Raw genomic sequence first — 6,000 nt, forward strand, 5'->3', positions numbered from 1 at the left:
AAGCTTTATAGCTTAGCCTTAGTCTTGAGGACGCAATGATGATGATTTTTTTAGATATGTCTTACATTTCTTCGTCAATGATGAAGAAATGTAAGACATATCTAAAAAAATCATCATCATTGCGTCCTCAAGACTAGCTTAGCCTAATGAACTTGTCTTGACACGAGGTAACACAAAACTCGATATGTGGGACATGTACGACGCTGACAAAATTAAATCTGAAGTATGATAAAATAACTCATAATCGCTTTATTTATACTCGCATGAAAAATTATGGCCCACTTACCTAATTGGCGGCTCGTTGTAGAAATCTACTACATCGAATTTCATCTTAGTAACATCCCGCAAAAGGCCAATACAGCCGAAAATTAACACATGCCACGAAGACAATCAGAGTCGCTGCAGCTAATGGATAATGACGTCATTAAAAAGTCAAGGGCGCCCGTATTTTTGTTCGATCGAGGGGGGGTTCAGCCCCCATACACAAGTTTTACAGAGAAAGTGTACAGATAAACGTGAAAAATAAACGATAATGATAACAATAATCGTGAATAGCGATCAGTACAATTCGGGGGAAGTGACAGACACAATTATTAACATTATCGATTGAGCTGCATGAGGGATCGATGGGGATCCAGGGGGGTCAGAACGTGACGAATTTATTTTCTTTGGGGGCCGGACATAGAATGAGAAGCAAAATTTATAAATGATAAAACAGGCTGCGAGTGAATGAACTTGGTGAACAAACATTAAGACCACATAAAAAAAATCAAATTGATTTAATTGGGATCGATTTTTACATGATTCATTTCCCACCTTAATTATTCTCCTTCTCCTCCTCCTTCTCCTTCTCCTCCTCCTCCTCCTCCTCCTCCTTCTCCTCCTCCTCCTCCTCCTTACACCCCCCTCCTATATACAACTCCTCCTCTTCTCAATTTCTTCTCTTCTTCTTTATCTTCTTCTCCTTCTTCGTCTTCGTCTCCATCTTCTGTTGATTAATTCAGGGTACAAAAAAACATAAATATTGTCTGAAAGTTCTTTGCCAAAATATTTATAATCCGCTGTGAGCTATACATAAAGCGCTTGTGAAGACCCTGCACTCTGAGAAATGTTTGGTTGGAAAAAAAAACAACAAAGAGAACACACATTGCATTTGACACATGATTTTCTTTTATTCAACAGTTTTTAGGCTCACTGTAAAAAAAAATGAATAAATAAAAAAATCAAGTGCACACATAGTTACCAGTTATGCGTAAAGCACTTCCATTTCTGTTTCTGTTTTGTGGTAACTCCCGTAGGAACTCAGAAGCACTTCCATTTATTTGAATGCTGGATAAAAGCTTGGTACCGTACGTGGCCGGGTATCGTACCCCGGATTTTCCAAATAAAGCCATGCATGCACCTAGATCACTTGGCCACAGCACCTCCACCTTCGTGAACCTTCAAAGGGATAAAGCGCCATCATATGTCACTAATTTGATAGAAAAACAAGTGGACTTACTAAACATGCTAAAATAGTCAAATATTATCTATAGTAACCCCCCCCCCCCAAATAAAAAGATACTCCACGTATTTGTATCTGATTTTATTTAATCATAAAATCGTTACGTAGTCTACCACGACATCAGTGGAATTAATCCGTTCCTTAAAGGTCAAGTTCAGCGAAACAAAACATCGATTTGAATAAGAAGAGAAAAAATAATTCAAGCAAAAATTGCAAAACGATAAAAAAGTTTCATCGAAATCAATGCAAATTGAAAGAGTTTAGACATTTTGAAATATCGCTTATTTTTCATTAAACAATGTTGTATGTACCATATGACAAATTGCTTTGCATAATGAGAGAGTAGATGATATCAACAATTTCCTTTTTCAATTTTTTTTTGTTATATTTTTTCGCAGAATTGATCGTTGAATCAAAATACAAAAATCGATTTTCCATGTTCAGGCGGAATCAATTTTTTGTTTCTTATTGTAGATGGGGAGAAGTTTCAAATATTACAAATTTCATAATGAAATACAAAAGTGGGCAGTGAGTAGGTGCACGTCATCGGTTGCCTTATTTGCATTTACCGATTAGGATGTGCATGACACTGTTTTATAAAAATAAAGCTCATATGTCATCCCGGGGGGCACTCGACCAAAAAAGTGGTAGGGGTGTGCCGCGGGCGAGACAAAAATGGGGGCCTTGGAGCGGGCTTATTGTAAAAAGAAGGGTCCTCGGAACGGGCGTCGGAATTACAAATGTTTGTGAGAACGGGGGTCCTTGGAACGGATCGCCAGCGTGTGAGTGCGTATATGCATCCCTATATAGGCATGCAGCAAGCCCGGCGGCACGGGCGCAGCGTAGAGGCGACGGTCGAACAGCGCTCTGCGGCCCCTCTTTTCACCAAAATTGCAGCTCATTGTAGCAGATCAATGGGACCGAAATGGCGTAACGAAAAATATGCTATGCTTCGGAGCGGCTTTCTTTGTTCTTTTTCTCAATTAGACAAAAAATGCTATGCCTTGGAACGGAAATTTGAGTGTAAAAATGGGGGTCCCCTCCGCGGCACATGCCAACTGCGTTATATAGGTGCCCTCCCCGGTATGTCATAAGTTAAGTTTGCTGGGGTGGTATTGCAAAGTTAAGGACAACTTCCATCTCGGCATGCCTTGTTTTTTTTTATTGAAATAGAGAAACATGTTGAACATTGAAGGACAAGTCCACCTCAAAAAAAAGTTTATTTGAATAAAAAGGGAAAAATCAAACTAGCATAAAATTTTATATTTCTCTATCTCAAGAGCTCACTTGCAAAAGGGGTTAGGTCCATTTTTCATCAAATTTGATTTTATTTGTCTCATTGTACAGATTTTTTAGTAGCTCTATAAGATGATACCAGCAAAGAAAAGTTGAAATTCTTATTAAAAAGTGATCTAAAATGGCAAAGAAAAATCACTTTTTTTGGAAAGGGGTTAGGTCTATTTCAGTTTGGTTGCAAAAGTCCACACAGTATTTTTTTTGGAAAAGAATATTTTTAAAAATCTGTGGACAAGTAGATTTCTTTTCTACCCGATTTTATGTTCTCATGGTAGAGTATCATGAAAATTTATTTCGCATAAGAATATTGCAATATGGGAGAACAAAAAAAATGATTTTCTGGGAGTGGACCTAACCCCTTTTGAAAACAGACTATATTGAAGAGCTTATTTTTCAAAAGGGGTTAGGTCTATTGTTCATAAATTTGTATTGTTTTATGTCTCAAAACCTCTAAATTTTAGCCATTCTGATGAAAACAACCAAAATTTGACATTCACATGAAAACGTGAATAAAACTAAGTGGCAAAGAAAAATCCCTTTTTAATCAAAATAGATTGGATTCATTTCAGTTTAGTTGCAAAAGGGGTTAGGTCCACGATGATAATTTTAAAATAATACATATAATAAAATTGAAGACAGGTATAGATTTCTTTTAAACCCAATTTTATGTTCACATGATAGGGTAGTACATCATGACAATTTAGTTTCTCATAATTTGCAGTAAGTGAGAAAAAAAACACGGTTTTTCTCGGAATGGTAAACAGTGGACCTTACCCCTCTTGCAACAAAACTCTTCATTTATTAAAATCAACATTTATCGGGGTGGATTTGACCTTTAACATGTTTAAGCACGATGCAGAAAATTTTATTATAAACAAATGTCAATTTTTTTTTTTTAATACAACATTTTGTTGTAAATCGCTAGATTTCACAAAATAGTTATCGTTACAAAATACGCAAATTCAAGAATTGCAAACTGTGTTGATGTCACACAATCACTAGCTGTGTGATACCTTAATCATTCAGCCTTACAGATTTAATAATAAAGAAGCTGTAATGACGCAATACAGGGGCGGTCCACCCTGACGTGTTTTTTTTTTCTTGTTGTTTTTTTTTTGGGGGGGGTTGTTGCACCCACAAATGTAATAACGCCCACAAATGTAATAACGCCCACAAATGTAATAACACTTTACCCACAAATGTAATAATTTTTGATCGCCCACAAATGTAATAATGACTTTACCCACAAATGTAATAAATTTGAAGGGATTTTTGGCGAATCCGTTCTAAACTAAAATCCTATAGTAATGCGTTCATATAGCACAAAAGTGCAAAGTCTTTTTTCAGACCGGGTTAACAAAACATCAAAGTACAAATATAAATCCAAAGTCTTTTTTCCAGACCCGGTTGTTTAAAAAAATATAATAAAAGTCCAAAGTCTTTTTTCCAGACCCGGTTGTTTAAAAAATTGTGATATAAGTCCAAAGTCTTTTTTCCAGACCCGGTTGTTTCAAGAATTTTAATAAGTCCAAAGTCTTTTTCCTGACCCAGTTATTTCAAAATTTATAATATAAGTCCAAACTAAGATACGATAATGATATTCCTGTGGAAAAAAAAATGGGAATCGAGCTTAGTCTTTTCTCCAGACCCAGTTAATTAAAACTGGTGGAATTAATGTCTTTGTTGTTGTTTCAACTTATACGGTGTATATTGTGAATATATGCACTAAGAGTAAATTGAGAATCAAGCGTAGTCTTTTCTCCAGACCCGGTTACCTGTTATTTAAACATTATGAATAACAGTTTAAAAACAGTATAAAGACCCCATAATCTTATTAATGCTGGATATAGCGTAGTCTTTCAGCCCGACCATTTTTTTCTTTAAAAAAAACGCTAATAGTAAGAATTAAAAAAAAATCAAAGTCTAAGACCAAACAAACCTTCAACCTAAGAACCTGTTTTAAAAGAGGTTTAGAGTGTTGTCTTTATTCCAGACCTAAAACAGTCACGAAAAAAAATCTTCTAACATAAGACCTTATATTCTTATTCTCGTGGAATAACACGAGTTTTAAAACGTACTCTTTCCTCCAGACCCGGCTATTAAAAAAAAGGAACTGAAAAACTTCGAATCTAAGACCAAATTTCCAAAGTTTCACCCAGTAAAAATATGTCTTTTTTTTAAATACTACTACTACCCCTACAAAACATTGTAATAACGCGTGGGTAAAGCAGACATCCTTTCTCCAGACTTGGTTACTATTTGAAAAATAAAATAGTTTTTACAAATATTCTAAAACGAATACCCAATAATCTAATTACTGTGGAACAACATGAAGACCGATTGTCGAAGATCGACTTTCCTCCAGACAACTATTTCAGGAATAAAAAAATCAATAAAACTCAACCCCCAACAACGAATCTAAGAACCAACAATCCTCCAAATTAAGACCATGCATGTAGAAAAGCACATGTTTAGAGCGTTGTCTTTATTCCAGACCCGGTGATTTAAAAATGATTTAAACAATCCTAAAAACAAAAGACTCATATTCTTATTCTTGTGGAATAACACGAGTATTATGCTTAGTCTTTCGTCTGGACCCGGTTATTTAAAAGATAAAGAAATATTGAAAAAAATGACAGCTGAGACCAATCTTCAAAATTAAACCCACTTAAAATGATTGGGCTTAGAGTGTTGTCTTTACCCCTCACCGACGTATATTATAACTTTTGAAACGACCGGGTCTGAAAAAAAGACTTTGGACTTGCATTATAATTTTTGAATTAACCGGGTCTGGAAAAAAGACTTTGGACGTATATTATAATTTTGAAACAACCGGGTCTGGTAAAAAGACTTTGGACGTATATTATAATTTTGAAAAACCGGGTCTGGAAAAAGACTTGGACTAGTACTGTAATATTTCATTAACGGGTCTGGAAAAAGACTTTGAACTTTTGTGCTATATGAACGCATTACTATAGGATATTAGTTTAGAACGAATTCGCCAAAAATCACTTCAAATTTATTTTGTAGGTAAAGTCATTATTACATTTGTGGGTAAAGTGCATTAAATTTTGTGGGTAAAGTGTTATTACATTTGTGGGCGTTATTACATTTGTGGGTAAAGTGTTATTACATTTGTGGGCGATCAAAAATTATTACATTTGTGGGTAAAGTGTTATTACATTTGTGGGCGTTATTAC

The 6,000-nt window shown here is 35.2% G+C and overlaps 1 protein-coding gene across 1 annotated transcript in view; it reads right to left on the bottom strand.

Annotated features, from left to right (window-relative positions):
• LOC121427203 (probable cation-transporting ATPase 13A3) overlaps positions 1 to 410 on the bottom strand; it is a 57,727-nt gene extending 57,317 nt beyond the window's left edge. Inside the window, exon 1 of the mRNA XM_041623477.1 lies at positions 287 to 410. The gene's annotated coding sequence lies outside the window, so the exon portion shown is untranslated. The remainder of the gene's footprint in view (positions 1 to 286) is intronic.
• Positions 411 to 6,000: the final 5,590 nt, after the last annotated feature.

Source organism: Lytechinus variegatus, chromosome 14 (assembly GCF_018143015.1).
Source record: "Lytechinus variegatus isolate NC3 chromosome 14, Lvar_3.0, whole genome shotgun sequence".
NCBI classification, from domain to species: domain Eukaryota; kingdom Metazoa; phylum Echinodermata; class Echinoidea; order Temnopleuroida; family Toxopneustidae; genus Lytechinus; species Lytechinus variegatus.